We start from the raw sequence: 18,185 nt of genomic DNA, 5'->3' as shown, positions 1-18,185 counted from the left end.
AAGGCCCACACAGGTGTGGTGGTTCAGCTCCACACACGAAGTGCCAAGGCAGACATTCTGGACACCTGAACGCGAAGACACAATACAGGGGCGACCGGCCGCTATCGGCCACTATTGTAATAGGGCCAGAAGGATAACGGATAATACTTCTGAACTCTGCAAATCTTGGACGCAGGTGAGAGGAACGAAGGAGCGGCACCTCGGAAACCACGCAGGCTGGGTTATTTCCCAGGATTTTTACTCAGAAGCGTACCATTGTACGAGTATAGATTTTTCCTTGCAAAAAACTAAAATATGGTTGGTCGGCGTTCAGAAGCATCTGTACTCCGTGGTTTCGGGAATATGATTCATTTTCAAAATTACGAGGGTGGGGAGCTGAGCCTTGCTAGGAAGCCAGCGATGGAGAGACAAGGTCTTCCGTTGCGAGCATCCTTGTGTGACTGTCGCTCGATATCAGCCTTGTTGGTACAGACGGACTTGCTGTCTTTGCTCTCAGGAGAGTTTATAGTTAGAACAGGTAGGCACTGTACTGTTGAGTACGCAGCGTTCAGTAACTGAGAGCACTTCCTCTGCCCATACTTAGTTGAGACATTATTTGAACTCTGTCCTTGCGGATGGGAGTTCGCGTTTCTCTTCTGTATAACACAGAGAGGAGAAGACAGCATTAGAGTATATTAGTCAGAGGACCGCCTTCTGCCGTCCTAGTGTTTGAAAGAGTTTATTTGTGGCTGGAGTTCTTCCATAGTCGCAGTCGAGTACGAGAACCATCGCTTTGACGCACCGGACGCAGTACATACGGTGGTATCGCAAATTGCTTCGGCTTATTAGGGCTATAAAAGGTAAACAACTGTGATCACCTAAATTTTATTTCCACTGAAGTTGCACACCACCGTAGATCATCTTTGAAAGTAGTGTCTTATAGTGTTTGATACATAGATGATGTCAGTCATTTCGCGTTATTAAAATTAGATCGCGCAGTCACAATAAGGGGCAGAGTTGCGAAATTGATTAGTAATTTTACTTAGGAAATGTAAACTTTGTAATATAAAGGTTTTTTTAATGTACAATAAATATATAAGCAGGAACAACGTTTATCATTTAGTAGGATTAGTTGCCCTCATCATTCATTTACGGTATGTTTAGATTGTTATTTATAGAATTAAGAAAACCTAAGATCTGCTTCAGGGGGTAGTCAGACAGGGCCAAATCTTCATTTTAGCGTTTATTTTTTTCTGTTGTACACAGTCATTTTACACCCATGTAGAACCAACTCGATCGGGCTGCTCGCGCTACTGATGCCCCAAACGAGAAATGCAGCGCAGTTGGTCACAACACTGGAGTCGGGACCTTCCAGAACGTCACTGACTTTCTGCACGTATGGCAGTAGTCAGCGCTGCAAAAGTAGGTTATTAGGGCTGTTGATAGGTGGTCACATTAATGACTGGGCAGTAACAAGGCGTCCACCTGCCGTGGCCGACGGTTTGTTTCTCCTCAAGTAACCCACATCATAGATGTTATCGTAAGCATAACGAATTAAAAATGTAGTCACGTCCCTAATAGCCTGAAGGCAATCATTGATAACAGTTGAGATTCATTGTGACATGGGTGAGAAAAAATTGCTGTTGTAACATTAATCAGTCTGCAGCCTCTTCCGTCATAAATGCGTTGGTGTACGCAACTTCAGGGGAAAAGTGACTTTCATCTGATGTGATACTGCCAACTAATACAGATCGATGAAACCGGGGCCATACATAGAAATAAGTACAGTGGCTAACTGAAAGAAACAGACAGATGAACGGAAATGACACTGTTAATAAGAGACATTTCTCCACTCAGTCTTTTCCACCCAGTGCCTCTTCTTTGCAGTCATGTTCATTAAGCTGAAAGACGTCTGCATAAACGAAACATAAAGCATAACGCCAATTAAGGAACTATACTCAGTGCAGACTTCGACGCGCCAGGGTAGCCGAGAGCGCTAACACGCTGCTTCCTGGACTCGGGTAGGCGCGCCGGCCCCGGATCGAATCCGACAGCCGGACTAACGACGAAGGCCGGTGTGTTGGCCAGCTTTGATGTGGTTTTAGGCGGTTTTCCACATCCAGTTAAGTGAATACTGGACTGGTCCCCATGTTCTGCCTCAGTTACATGACTCGCAGACATCTGTTCAGTCCGGCTTTCGCCGCCGTGCAGTGCGGACGTGTTGTTGTTTCCGCCTGCGGAGCGCGCGCGCTCGCTGTTGTTCACATTTCAGCGGCCGTCACTTACGTGTCGCTTACGTGCACTAGAACCATGGCCAAACGTTTTAGAAAATCAACATTACGATTCAGCTTCTGCAACGACTACGCACGACCAAAGGCCTTGGAAGTGGAACGCTTCCTCCGCGACGTTGCTAAGATACCAGCATCCGACATCTTGGGCATCCATTTGTCCATATTGAGCAGTACGGTGTACGTCAAAGTCGTCAGTGACGCGGTATGTGAAAGAATACTTCGTGACACCAACCACGGATTACGCTTTTGCCACGCCGACGGCAATGTCGGAGCGGTCACTGTCGACCATGCCGGCTTAGGAATGCGCACCATAGGAGTTTTCGAACTCCCGTTCGAGCTCCAGGCGGAAGACGTTATCGCGGCTTTCCGCTCCTATGGCACTGTACATGGCCACACTGCCGAACGCTGGGCGCAACGTACCCCGTTCTTAACGGTGTACGGCAGATCACCATCGATATCCATCGCCACGTGCCATCTTACCTGCAAATTAGCGGGTGCGCGCGGTTGTCATATACGACGGCCAACCCAAGACCTGTCCCGGGTGCGGCAAAGAAGGCCACCTCAGATCTGAGTGTCTTCAGCGACGAATCACTCAACTGCCAGCCTCTACCGTGGCACCTCCGGCTGCGACGACGGTTTTACCGATCACCTACGCATCGGCGCTCTCTTCTCCTCCCACCGGCCTCCGCCCGTCGGACCATGTATCGGTGACCCTTCCAGCTGCTATGGATACCGCCGGGGCCGACACGTCGCGCTCAAAGCCTGACGCTACTCCGGCGCCACTACCAACAGCGACGACTTCCGACACCCACCCGCCCGATCATATGGATTCCCCTTCATTTGACGTTCCCGCGACGGCCTTCCCCTCAGAGCGACGCGACTCTCTTCCGTCTTCCGACACGGAGGGACGAACCCGCAAACAACGTTCACCCAAGAGGCGCAAGAGGAGGCGCCGTACGGTCTCTGAACGAGACGGATCACCTCCCCCTAATGCTCCAGAGGCCGTCCGACCCGACGAGGCCTCGGAGAACCTACACGACGATACGAATGACGACAACATGACGCCGACTGTGGCTGTGTCGATGCCTACTCTAGTGGCTCGCCCAGGTGCTCCTGAACCAATGGACTCCACCGTTGCGACTGCCGCCGAGACATCCTCCGCCCCTACAAACGACGTGGAACGTACGACCATCACAACGACAGCGCCTTCAATGGTGTGGAGTGAGGACGTCGATGAGGAGCCGGACCACACGCTGGGGACAGAGTTACCCCAGACGGAAGCATCGTTATGCCGCTGATAACGCCGTCAGGTGGCGTACGGCACGACTCGCCGTTGCATCGCCCCTCTTCATCCTCCGCCGGTGGAGTTGCCCTCCACGGCGGGGTACGGCTCCAAACCTACCGAATAGCGATGATCAACACTAACACCATAGCTCACCCGTGAAACTTCAACTGCTGCGAGAGATGATATGGGCGTCGGACGTCGATATCGCACTACAGGAAGTACACTTGGCCACACTTCCAGACGTCGCGGGATACAACACTTAACCTTCTCCTGGTGACCACCTGGGACGCGGCGTAGCCATCTACGCCAGAGAAGGCATTCCAGTGGCCGATATCACATACCTTCCATCTGCCAGAGGCATGGCCGTCACCGTCATGGGGACGCGTGTCGTCAACATTTACGCTCCGTCGGGCTCCACCCGCAGACGCGACAGGACACTCTTCTATTCAGAAGAAATCGCTCCTTTGTTTCTTGGACGCTGCGACCATTACTTGCTTGGGGGCGATTCTAATTGTGTCTTGCACCTTAAAGATCAAGTGCCCCACTACAACACCTGTCAAGAACTGCGTCTTGTCGTCCGAGATCTGTTGCTCCGCGACACTTGGGAAGTTCAGCACGGCGACGCGCCTGGACATACTTACCAGACGAGTCACTCCGCGAGCCGCCTTGATAGAATTTACGTCTCTCGGCAACTCACACCTGCAGTCCAAGGTGCAGAACTTTGGCCCCTGGCCTTTTCGGACCACTGTGCCTACATCTGCAACATTCTCTTCCCCAAGCAAGTGGTCTGGCGTAGTGGTGCACCGTGGAAGTTAAACACCTCCCATATTCATGATCCCGAATGTCTTCAACGTGTTACCGAGACATGGGCCACCTGTGAACGTCGCTTACCTAAATACTGCACGACCTTGACCTGGTAGCTGGAATGTGCCAAACCTGCCATTCGACGTACTTTGATTCAGTATGGAAAGGAAGTTGCTACGTGGCGCCGGCACACTACCGACTATTTCTACGCCGTTCTCCGCGACCTGGACGCCCAACCGCCCACCCCCGACACCCAGAGGGAACGCAGCAGGATTGAGGCGCAAATTGTAACGTTGACACGACGTAGACTGCAGGGGGCTATGGTGCGAACCCGATGTCAAGATTCGGCGGAACAAGAACATCCCACCATGCATCATATCGCCTCCGATAGGAAACATCGACGACAACAACTCATCACCGAGATCAACACCCGTCGCGGCCAGCACGTCACTTGCCAGGCTGCAGTTGTCAGTGCCTTTGTCGACCACTACCGCACAATGTACCAGGAGGAGACTACCGACAACCACGCTAGGAGTCTGTGTTACCACACGTAGCTCGCACCCTCACCAGCTACGAAGCGGACGAGCTGATCGAGCCAATTACGCGTGACGAAGTCCACGATGCAATCAAAAAAGGTGCTCTGAATAAGGCACCTGGTGTCGACGGATTGCCGATAGAATTTTATCGCGCTTTCCTCACACTAATGGCGTCACGGTGGACAACGATGTTTCATGAACTGCTGACGATGGGGAACGCCGTACCGCCGTCCTTCGTCACGGGAATTATTATACCCATCCACAAACCGACACCAGGTGTGACGACAGCACATTACCGTCCCCTGACTCTGCTTAATGCAGACTATAAAATTTTTACACGCCTACTGGCAACGCGATGCCGCAAGATTCTGCCTAGCATTCTATGCCCGGAACAGACAACTCCGGGCGGCTCAGTTAATATACAAATGGCCACAGGAGAATGTCGCGATTTAATTGCACTGGCAGCGGCGTGCAGACTCCGCGCCGCAGTGGTTGCCATTGATTTTGACAGCGCATTCGACAAAGTGCGGCATCCTTTACTGTTCTCGGTGATGAACCGCATGGGTTTTCCACCAGCCTTTATCGACGTTATCCGGCGCCTGTACGGCACCGCCGAATCGCTTATTCAGGTTAATGGCCGTGTGGCGGGACCGGTGGCGATCCGGCGTTCCGTACGGCAAGGCTGCCCACTTTCGACCCTACTCTATGCCATAAGCCTGGAGCCACTCATCGGGAGTCTGACGAGCCACCTTTCTGGTCTCACTTTGCGACAGCACAGTTTTCGATGTCGTGCGTATGCGGACGACCTCCTCCTCTTGATCCGCCCACGGAGTTTTGTTTTTTTTTTTTTTTTCACTAGCTGCTTATATTTTATGACCCACCGTCTAATTTCTTATGGTGGGTCGTATATTGCCACTTAGCCGCTGTGACTGGGTCCGGGGTCCGCAGTGACTGAAAGTAACACCACACCGGCTCCCGTCCCCACTCACACCGTTGCCCGTGTCCCGCCACGTGGAGGCGGGCTCTGTTTAGATCCATTTGATATCTTTTTTTTGTGTGCAGCATTAGAAAAACTTATAACTAATACAAAATCAAGTAAGATATTAATAAACAAAACGAAACTGAATATTTAGAAAGAAGGAAGGAAGAGAACTGAATAGAGAAGTTATAGGTATAATATTGCCCGTCACCTGGTTGTGGGCGGCGGCCCGGGTCTTGGAATGACCCTGAAGACGCTGGCCGTTGCTCACCATGCTTTTAACATCTACCATCCTAAAAACTACCTTAACTAGAAGAGAGTAGGGTACGTTAAAGCTGGAAACTAAGACCTCCATGTCCAGCCTGCTAAACTATTTACGATATACAATAGAGAGGTAACGGATTTTGTGCTTGGCTCAAAGTTGCTAATGAAAGGGTACTCGTGGTAAAAGTAATAAGGTAATGACGCTAACGGTTTGTGTTGAGTCTACAAGGCTCCTAGTAGAGTACATCAGGCGCAAGCACCTCCCGGCCCCGCCGACAACACGACCTGAACGGTGGTTTTCCCCGATCTACCATAGGTATCCGTCGGGTTGGGCTCAAAAGAGAGGAACCACAATTAAGATCCTTCCATCCAGGACGTGCGCCGCCTCTTACCAGGGGGTAGCGGTTCTGGCGCTGCAGTCCGGAACCGCGGGACTGCTACGGTCGCAGGTTCGAATCCTGCCTCGGGCATGGGTGTTGTGTGATGTCCTTAGGTTAGTTAGGTTTAAGTAGTTCTAAGTTCTAGGGGACTTATGACCTAAGATGTTGAGTCCCATAGTGCTCAGAGCCATTTTTTTCTTACCAGGGGGGCGTAGGTCCCTTGAAGAGGTGCCCAACTTTAAGCTTCAGATGAGAAGTCCTTAGTATAGTGGAGGTTGAGGTATAGGCTGTGTAGGTTGGTTGTACAAACAGTTCACACTGAGCCAATGAGACTTACAATGATACGTGGTGTGGCAGTTAGCACCTTCCGGCCCCGCCAGCAACACAGCCTGAGCGGTGGTTTTCCCCGATCTACCATAGGTATCCGTCGGGTTGGGCTCAAAAGAGAGGGACCACAATTAAGATCCTTCCATACAGACTGTGCGCTGCCTCTTAACGGAAGTCGTAGGTCCCTTGAAGAGGTACCTAGCTTTAAGCTCTTATTGGACATGGAGATGCTGTTAACTATTTATATATAAGGTGCAATCTGTTTTTAGGATTGTGTGTGACTTGTGCACCTCTTGTCGGTTGTTCCACTCTGTTCTTTGAATTTGACTTGGTTGACACTATGGATCATCTGTGTTGGTGCCCTGGTCTGTATCTGTTTCTTCTTCATCACTCGTGGTGCTAATCATATCTTGATTTGATTTGATATCAACGTACGGCACTGCAGCGGGCAGTAACATGAATGTGGCTAAATCTGCGGCGATGCCCATTGGACGCGGCCTCTCACACGACGACTTAGCACCTCTCCCGTGTGTACAAAAAGTTCGATACCTTGGTATCGTTTTCACCTCCACCGTGCGCCGCTCCGCTGCCATCAATTTTCGGCGTGCACTCCAAACTATCCGCACGACGGTGCGACAAAATCTTCTCCGACGACTCGATTCTTTACAACGTGTCCAATACCTCAATCAACATGTGGCGTCCAGAATGGTCCACATCGCACAGGTCCTCCAGCTGCCATCAACTATTGGACGCAGCCTCCAGGCTGCCTTCGGATACTTTCTTACGGCCGGTACGCTCTTTAAGGTCCGCTACGACACGCTCACCCTTCCCCCGCGAGCGGGTGGCCTCGGCCTTGTCAATGTGCGTCTCAGAGCGGCGTCCTTGTACATGTCCACCATGCACAAGCAGTGGCACGGCGGCACCTCTCTTACGCGCAGCTTGCTGGAAATTCTTGTGCCCGCGACCATAACACCACCAGTACCAGTCGGACACATCAAGCACCATCCGATGCACATTTCTGATTTCATCGTCAACTTCAGTTATGCTCACACACACTTACCGACCACGCCTTCTCCTCGACCTAAAGATTTTTACACCCCACTGCTTCGTTCCATATCCAGCAACAATATCGAACTGAGACATCCGACCAAGCGGTGGCCCATGGTTTGGCGTCATATCCACCAGCCTTTTCTTCCCTCCAACGTCCGGGCAACACGGTACCAAGTCGCAAATGAAAAATTCGCCACAAATCACCGTCCTCACGCCATCGGACTAACGGACTCTCCACTTTGTTCCATTTGCCACCTCGTGGATGACGATGTCCATCAACTGACTTGTGCTGCCACCAGTGACGTCTGGAAACTAGCCCGACAGTTCGTTGCCTGTTACCTCCGCGTTTCGCCGGACTCTATTGACCCATGGACTTTTATCCATCCTGAGAATACTTATTTCCCCGCCACCAAAAATCACGCGATTGTATGGGTCAAGAGATGGACGATCACCTACATGTATAATAATGGCGACAAATCACGCCTTGATTTCTGGCAGTACTTACAAACCGCCCACAGTGAAGTCGAACACCGACCGCGCTACCGCGCCTTCTTCGCCAATTACCTACATGCGATCTTTACGTCACCCCCGCTCAGTTTGATGGTGCCACACGCCGAAAGGACTCCCCCCCCCCCCCCCCCCTGCTGACATCTGAGACTCCCCGCGCTACTTTCTATATTGTAACCCACATTGGAGTAGGCGCATGGACACGCGCCTCCTTTCTTTTATGCGCTATACCAGAACACACTGGTTTTTCCCTCACTCCACTGTATATTGCTTCACACGTCTTAGCTTACATCAGGATTATTATTCTCTTTTTCCTACACCTTGTTCATAAAAATAAAATTGCTCTCCTTGTACGAGTATAATGTGTTATCTTCGCCGGAAGGATGGCATTTCTATTGTATTTAAGTTTGTACCAATAAAGATCTTTTATTCATTTACCCTGTTCCTGGTAAAAAAAAAAAAAAAAAAGTTGGCAGAGCAAAAAAAAAAAAATAAGAGCGCTCACGCGCTCCTTCCTGGACTCGGGTAGTCGCACCGGCCCCCGATCGAATCCGACCGCCGGACTAACGACGAAGGCCGGTGTGTTGGCCAGCTTTGATGTGGTTTTTAGGCGGTTTTACACATCCCGCTAAGGGAATACCGGACTGGTCCCCACGTTCTGCCTCAGTTACATGACTCGCAGACATCTGAAACACTTTTGCACTATTATTCCATGGATTACACTGGACGCAGACAACTGGGTACACACAGTCTTCAGAAACGCTTTCGTTGCCATTGCCAGTTTACATTTTATATTCTCTCTACCTCGGCCATCGTAAGTTACTTTGCTGCTCAAGTAGCAAAACTCCTCTCCTACTTCCACTGTCTCGTTGCCTAATCTAATTCCCTCAGTATCACCTGATTTTATTCGACTACGTTCCATTATCCTTGTCTTGCTTTTGTTGATGTTCATCTTGTATCCTCCTTTCAAGACATTGTCCATTCTATACAACTGCTCTTCGAAGTCCTTTGCTGTCTGAGAGAATTACGTCATCGGCCAAGCTCAAAGTTTTTATTTCTTCTCCCTGAACTTTAATTCATACTCTAAACTGTTCTTTTGTTTCCTTTACTGCTTGCTCAATGTACAGACTGAATAACTTCAGGGATAGGCTACAACAATGTCTCACTTTCTTCTCAACCACTGCTTCTCTTTCATGCCCGTCGACTCTTACAAATGCCGTCTGGTTTCTGCAGAAGTTGTGAAAAGCTTTATGTTCCCAGTTTTTACCCTTGCTACCTCCAGAATTTCGAAAAATATTCCTGTCAACATTGTCAAAAGCTTTCTGTAAGTCTACAAATGCTATGAACGTAGGTTTGCCTTTCCTTACCCTACCTTCTAAGATAAGCCTTACAGTCAGTGTTGCTCCGCATGTTCCTACATTTCCAAACTGATCTTCCCCGAGGTTGGCCTCTACCAGTCTTTCCATTCTTCTATAAAGAATCCGTGTTAGTATTTTGCAACTCTGACTTTGATAGTTCGGTAATTTCCACACCTTTCAGCCCTTGCTTTCTTTGGAATTGAGATTGTTATATTCTTCTTGAAGTCTGAGGGTATTTTGCCCATCTCGTACATATTACTCAACGGATGGAAGAGTTTTGTCATGGCTGGGATCTCCCAAGGTTATCAGTAATTCTAACAGAACTCCCGGGGCCTTGTATCGCCCTAGGTTTGTAACGCTCTGTCAAATTCTTCACGCAGCATCGTGTCTCTCATCTCATTTTCATCTGCATCCTCTTCCATTTGTGTAACACTGCTTTCAAATTCATCTTCCTTGTATAGACCCTCTGTATACTCCTTCTACCTTTCAGATTTCCCTTCTTTGTATAGGACTGGTTTTCGATTTGAACTCTTGATATTCATACTGCTGGTTCTCTTTTCTCCAAAGGCCTCTTTCATTTTTCTGTAGCCAGTATCTAACTTTCCGCTAGTGTAATGTGCTTCTAAATCCTTACATTTGTCTTCTAGCCATTCCTGCTTAGCCATTTTGCACTTCCTGTCAATCTCATTTTTTAAACTTCGTATTCCCAGTCGCCTGCTTCATTTTCTATATTTCTAAATTTTTTCCCCTTTCCATCAGTTAAAACCATTAACACTCGTGTCATCCAAGGATTTCTACTAACTCTTGTCTTTTTACCTCTTGAACCTCTGCTGCCTTCATTATTTCATCTCTTAAAGCAACCCATTCATATTCTGCTATATTCCTTTCCCCCGTTATAGTCAAATGTTGCCTAATGCTCCCTCTGAAATTTTCAACAACCTCTGATTCTTTCAATTTCCCCAGGTCCCCTGCATTTTTGTATTTTTTATATCTACAGCTCATTACCAATAAATTATGGTCAGAGTCCACATCTGCCCCTGGAAACGTCTTAGAATTTAAAATATAGTGCCGAAATCTCTGTCTTACCATTTTACAATCAGTCTGAAACCTTATGGTTTCTCCAGGTCTCTTCCACGTATTAAACCTTCCTTCGTGAAATTAAACAAAATGTTAGAGATTGTTAAATTAAGCTCTGTGAAAAATTCCTTCGTGAAATTAAACAAAATGTTAGCGATGGTTAAATAATCTTTGTGAAAAATTCTGCCAGGCGGCTTCCTCTTTCATTGCTTTCCCCAGTCCGTATTCACCTACTGTTTTTCCTTTTCTTCCTTTTCCGACTTTCGAATTCCAGCCCTCCATCACAATTAAATTTTCGTCTCCCTTATCTATCTGTATAATTTCTTTTATATCATACTTTTCTTCAAGATTTTCATCATCTGTTGAGCTATCTGTCATACAAACTTGTACAACTGTGGTGAGTGTGGCTTTGTGTCTCTTTTGGCTACGATAATGCGCTCATTATGCTGTTCATAGTAGCTTCCCCGCATTCCTATTTCCTTTGTCGTTATTAAACTCACTCCTGCATTACTCATACTTGACTTTGTATTTATGACCCTGTATCGACCTGGCCAGAAGTCCTCTTCCTCTGCCACCGAACTTCACTAAATCCCACAACATCCAACTTCAACCTATCCATTTCCCTTTTTAAATTTTCTAACCTACCTACTGAAGAAGTGATGTAACATTCCGCGCTCCAATTACGAAGAACGCCAGATTTCTTTCTCCTGATGACGCCATCCTCCTGAGTATTCAAATGGGGGACTACTTTACCTCCGGAATATCATCAAGCATACAGTAGAGTTGCTTGCTCTCGGGAAAAATTACACCTGTAGTTTCCCCTTGCTTTCAGCCGTTCGCAGTAGCAGCACAGCAATGCCGTTTTGGCTTATGTTACAAGGCCAGATCAGACAATCACCCAAACTGTTATCCCCGCAGCCGCCCCTCTTCAGGAATCACACATTACGAACTCAATAATTCATAATTTCCTGATTATTCCGTAAAGAGTCGTTGATACCTTGTACCAAAACACTTTGAAGGTATCCCTGAACAATCTCTGAAAGTTTGTTGATGGAGTTCTGGTTCACACATCAGCCTAACGAGAGCAAAATGAGAAGTAATGCCTTCGAATTTTTAATATGAAAACCCTTGCGGTTTTTTAAATTAAAAAATTATTATTAACATTCTACATCTTTTTTCTTCAGCTCTACATATTTATTTCTCGACTTAATGACCCTGGCAATGAACACATTTTTCCCAACCAGAGACAAATTTGTTGACACCGTCACTGTAGAATGTGAGCTTCCTGGAGCAGACACATCCTCACCTTTCCTTGCAACGCTTCGTCAAGTCAAGCTGCTCAAGTTTTGGTTCAAATGGCTCCAAGCACTATGGGACATAACATCTGAGGTCATCAGTCCCCTAGACTTAGAACTACTTAAACTAAGCTAAGGACATCACACACATCCATGCCCGAGGCAGGATTCGAACCTGCAACCGTAGCAGCCGGGTGGTTCCGGGCTGAAGCGCCTAGAACCATGGAGGATGATCGATGACAGTGAATCCAGGTCATCGGATTGTTGGAGATGTCGCAGTGCACGTGTGTGGTCTGGCATTCTCAGGCTGGAGGAGAGTGTGCTTCACATGTGGACGAACTCTTCGAATTCGTGCTTTCACTCTTCTGAGGGTCTCTTGCGAACCGACATGTAGTTACATTACACATATTACAAGCTACAGTTCTCGGGCACTGACGTTAGACATCGTCACGTTATACGCTACTATTCGGAGCTCTCTAGCGGCAGGAGGTTGCTACTTGCGTCAGCGAAACGGAAAAATGGACCGAGTAATACACATAACACGCACGTAATACTTCAATCGATATTGGGAAGGGAATAAAAAATTCGGAGGTACTATTTTTCAGCACACCCTCGTACACATACATTTTATATTGAAAATGCCTGCGGATATTGGAAAAAGTTCATGAAGTTTTTCTTTGGAAAACTACTTCGTGTGGTATATTAGAACAAATAAGCCCTCGGTCACAAATATTAAGTCAAAACTGACCAGGTTTCAGAATTAAAATAACTGTTCTAATAGGTGTTATAACACATTAATAAACTAAAGTGTGTACTGACTGGAAATACACATAACACGTACGTAATACTTCAACCGATATTGGGAAGTTTTGTTGCAACCCGTGTTCACTCAGGTATGAGCTGCCCTTAGCGGCTCGCCATCTTATCTTATTTACAACTTTTCATGACGACGTCGCATTTCCGGCTTAGTTTTTTTTAATTATTTTATTTTATTTTATTTGAGTTTTAGAATGTGACTTGTAAGTACTGCATCTCTTTCCAGTCAGTACACACTTTAGTTTATTAATGTCTTATATACCTATTATGTTTTAGAACAGTTATTTTAATTCTGAAGACGACGCTCATAGTAGCGTCGAAACCTGGTCAATTTTGACTAAATATTTGTGACCGAGGGTTTATTTGTTCTAATATAATTCTGACACGGTCACTGAACCTTAGCAGCTATGTTCAAAGTTTTACTTCGTGTGGATTGTTTCTTATATAAAGTGTTGCGGACTTTCAACAGCGTGTGTATGTTTTTTCGTGCTCATTCGTGAATTGTGGACATTTGGTCGTTGTGGCATAGACAAACTTTTCGCTGTACATTTAAGTTTCAGGTATACTCTTGACAGTAGTTTGTTTCACTTTGTTTTCTGTTGGTGGCTGCGACTTTTGAATTTGTCCAGATGTGTTTTCGCTTTGTTTGAACAGAATCCACCAATGAGCACGAAAAAAGGAAGCAAACGCCGACAGAAATCCACAACACAACCTATAAATAGCAAACAAATAGTTTTTGAAACCTAAAGCTCACGAAACTTTACCGACATCCAAAAGTCACTTTAAACACAAAAACAAAAGAACGTACATTTGGCTGTTGACAGCCACAAGGCACAAATAAAGTAAAAACAAAAAAAAAAAGAAAAGTAGACAGGCCTGTGAGTTTCGAGAGGCATGGGCAACGTTGGGGAATCATTACGATCCGATCCGGGATTGCTCATCCAACGGCCACAGGTTACGGAAATTGGTTAAAGCTGAGTCCAAATCCGACACTTCTTGCTCCGTGGTGTCTCAAGAGTTGCTCAGTGCAACTGAAATCAGCTGCAAACATCCTCATGTGCGTGGAGGGTACTGCGGAACAATACGAAAGGGCGTGCTGTATTGGAAGGGAATTAATTAACCTTCGCAACCGGACGGAAATAAGTCAGTGTTCATCACAGCATGGGTCTCAGGGTCCTGCGTATTGCCTCCTCTACATTAATACAGATTACACATGCCTGTACAGTTTTGTACTTTGAATGCGGTGCCTGCGCCTTAGGGCACGAAACTTCTAATTTCACCCAACCGCTATCTTCTACAGATGTCCCAGCGCAGAAGTAGGTCGTAGGGTCCTGCTCTCTTGATGTGAGCCTGAAATAAAGTTACTAGGGAGTGACCTACGCCTCGCGACACTACTAATCGAAAAGTTAAAATTAGCTCAGGGTTGCCAAATAGCATTAATTGAGCGAATCGACGTAGCGGACAGAACAGTAAACTGCTAGCTACCGATATAACACATCTTAGTCTACAATTTCACATATAATACAGTTGAATTATTTAACAATTCTGACACTAGTTCATAAAAACATTCTGCACTGCTCGCAGAATTACAGTACTTCTTATTTACGTACCGTAATCAGCTTTCAAGTGAGAAGGTGGTTTGAAAAGTCATGTAAATGGAACATTTTTGTCGCGCGTTCATCGTTGGTAAGCTTTATTATTCTTACGATCATATAAAGAATTTAAAGAACGTACAGCGTTCAGTCAATTTCTGACCGCCTTTGAATTGGTCAGTGTGTCGACTGTGATTGAAAATAGAGAAAACAGTGTTTCGTGCTATTAGTAAAGATTTTTCATTTGAAGGGTTGGATTGCCTTACAAATGAAAACAAAATTGGATGAAGTTCTTGCGAACTCTGCGCCATCACTGAAGGCCATTTACTTTTGGATTAAGGGGCTCCGGAACGCCCTATACTTGCAATGTTAAAATAACGCTTATAAATTACATCTTTCCTCACAAAGTATTTGAGGTAGGAAGTTGAACTTTTTACAGATTATTTATTGGAATATGGGCTACAACTTAACACAGGGATTTTACAAAATTTTAGTTCAGTTATTAAAGATGATTTTTTTTCAATTGTAATGAAAATTCACAACATTTTTTTGCAATTTTTTATTTATATATTCAAAAATATACAGTTTTTTGGGAAAAGGCTGTGTTAAATTATGCAGAAGGTACTGTGTAACATTTACTGAAAGTTTGAAACAAATATGTTTGGAAGATCCTTATAAAACATGTAATTAGTATGAGAAAATAAAAGTTTTGGGAATCGAGCGACAAAAATTGGATTAACTTTTTAGTGCATTCCAGGTCCATAGGATGGATTATCTTCATCCTCTGCAAACTCCTCCTCCAGCTTCCTCTTGTTCCTCCTCCTGTTTACTCTTGCTTGTATTTCTAGACTCTTTACAGCCCTGTCTGCAGCCCGAAGGCGTTCCTTGTCTAAAGCAAGCAACGCTCGTACCATGTTAGAACCTATCTTCATTCCCATATTTCTAAATACCTTGCACCTTACAATGTTGCCATCATTGGAAGTCGCAACAGCATCATACACACCAAAGTGAAGTGTTTCTATTCCAACAAATACAGTCTTGGGGATTCTCGACCATATAACACTATTTACACTTTCATTGGGGTTTTGAGTTTTTCCGTGAATACACTTTTTCAACAGTTCAGGTGCTGCTAAGTCTCTGAAAATAGGTTTTATCACCTCCATTATTGCATGAGGCAGACTATGCTTATGAGTGTACACTTCACCAGTTAGCAATCCTTTGTTATATTTACACCAACTGTCTTCTTCTTTGGGACACAAGCTATGTTGGGGATTTTCATCGTCTTTATTGTTTACAGTAATAACACATACCTTTGGCTTTCCAACATTTCTCCTTTTCTTAAAAGCCTTCAGAGGATTTCTAATAACTTTACTTTTACTCATTATTATACTTCAACAAAACAGAGACTCAAGAAACAGAATTAATTACGAATATTTTCGAGATAACGACAGAGTAAATAAGCATGAAACAATCGACAATCACACCAGCGATATATATTGAACCATCACAGGTTAGCCACAACACATACTTTATCTCACATCACTAAAATGTACTTGATGAACACGGACGTTAATAATAACACCATTTGACAGCAGTTTAACAGCGCCACAGTGGGTCACGCCCATGTAGAACACATTTCAAAAAAAATTTAAAAATAGTTGTAGTCTTCGGAATTGAATAAATTATATATCTATTAAAAGGTAATAGTCTGCAGATTCAAAAAACGCAAAAAAGTAAAAATTGAACATTTCATGATTTTGAGCCTTTCCGGAGCCCCTTAATGAATTTGAAAGTCGGACGAGCGCTGAAGAGGAGGCGCTCTCTGATCGTCCACTTGAGGTCACCACAAAGGAAACCGTTAACAAAACCCATGATATGTAAATGCAAGACCGTCGAATAAAAATTCGTGAGATTGCTGAGATGGTAGGCACCGCAATTGAGCGAGCGCGTAATATCATGTACGGAGAATTGGCTGTGAAGAAGCTGTATTCGACGTGGGTGCCGCGATTGCTCGCAGTCGACCAGAAGCATATCCGGCACATTTCACCACAATTTCTGGCGATATTTAATCGCAACCCGCAAGACTTTTTGCGCAGATTTGCGACTGCCTATGAAACCTGGACCCATCTTTACACACCGGAGTTAAGGAACAATTCTCATAGTAGAACCATAACTGCAGCCTATTACGCTTCATAGTTGGATCGTTTGAAAGTTGCGTTGGCTGAAAAAAGACCAAGTTTGGCGCGCAAAAACGTTCTCTTTTACCAGGGTAACGGACAATCCCACATATTAGTGACAACAATGGAGACAATGCGTGAACTGAGATCTGAACCGGTTCCTCATCTATCCTGTTCACCAGACTTTCCCCCAAGTGACCTCTTCCTGTTCCCTGACATGAAACTTTGGTTTGCTGGGAGGAAAGTTTCATCAAGTGAGGAAGTGATAGTTGCAGTCGACGAGTATTGAGAGCTGGTGGTCAAGGGAGGCAGGATTCGGTTACGATTGTGGACGGGGCCGTAATCAGTTACTATTGGTTGGCTTTTCTTTTAATCAAACACAATTTATTTAAAATCAACAACAAATTAAAATAATGCCAATAATTTAAGAACTGTTTCACGGTTGAAGGCCTTAATGTCAATAAATTAAGAATTGATTAAACTTGCTGCAACTTACAATTACAGTTACTAAAATATTAAAGACAAGTGACAAAAGTCTTAAAGCTCGCTGCAAAAATACAATTGCCAAATTAAAATTTTAAGATAAGTAACGACACAACGGCTGAAGGCCTTAATGGCAATAATTAAGAATTGTTTAACTTGTTGCAACTTACAAATACAGTTGTTGAAATATTGAAAACAAATCACCAAGGTCTTAGAGGTTTACTGTTAAAATACAATTGTCACATTAGAATTTTAAGACAAGTAGCGACAGTCACGGCTGAAGGCCTTCAACGCCAAGAATGGCAATTATTAAAAAAAAATTAACAAACATACTGTCAACAGCAAAGGGAATAGCAAAAGTTAGTTTAACAAGACAGGCAACTGATCACCAAACAGTTGAGACAAAATGATAGTAAACTTGGTAACGCAACATTTTAAACTTGCTGTAACGCCAAGAATGTCAATTATATTTTAAAAAATTGGAAACATACAATAAAACCATGAGGATAAAATCAGAGAGATTAGAGCCCACACAGAGGCATACCGACAATCTTTCTTTCCTTGCGACCACAGCCCTTCCATCCGGTAGGGGTCCCGGCGTGTTCTGGCACTGCCCTCTTGGCTCCTCCGGAGTCCCCAACCGAGCTGCTCACTCACACGACCCGGAAGAACAGCAACGTCACCCCAAAGATAGGGGCACAGTTACTACATATCGATAACGCCCCTGCTGCCACTAGCGGCCAGACAATGCTTGCGAAACCAAGTGGCGCCAGTCAACACAAGAAGAATACAAAGAACCGCAACCATTTCAACTAAACGATAACAGAGGACGGAAACCTACAACAGCACCAACGCGAGCCGCAGAACGGCTCAAGTATTTTGCTGAGTTCCGATCAGTTGAAAAAGATGGATGATCGTTGGACCAAGTGTACATTCCTCAGAGGAGAGCATATTGAGAAGTAAGGGGAGTTGTTCACGAAACTTT

Source organism: Schistocerca nitens, chromosome 8, assembly GCF_023898315.1.
Source record: "Schistocerca nitens isolate TAMUIC-IGC-003100 chromosome 8, iqSchNite1.1, whole genome shotgun sequence".
NCBI classification, from domain to species: Eukaryota; Metazoa; Arthropoda; class Insecta; order Orthoptera; family Acrididae; genus Schistocerca; species Schistocerca nitens.
Note: the sequence above shows the minus strand (reverse complement) of the source record.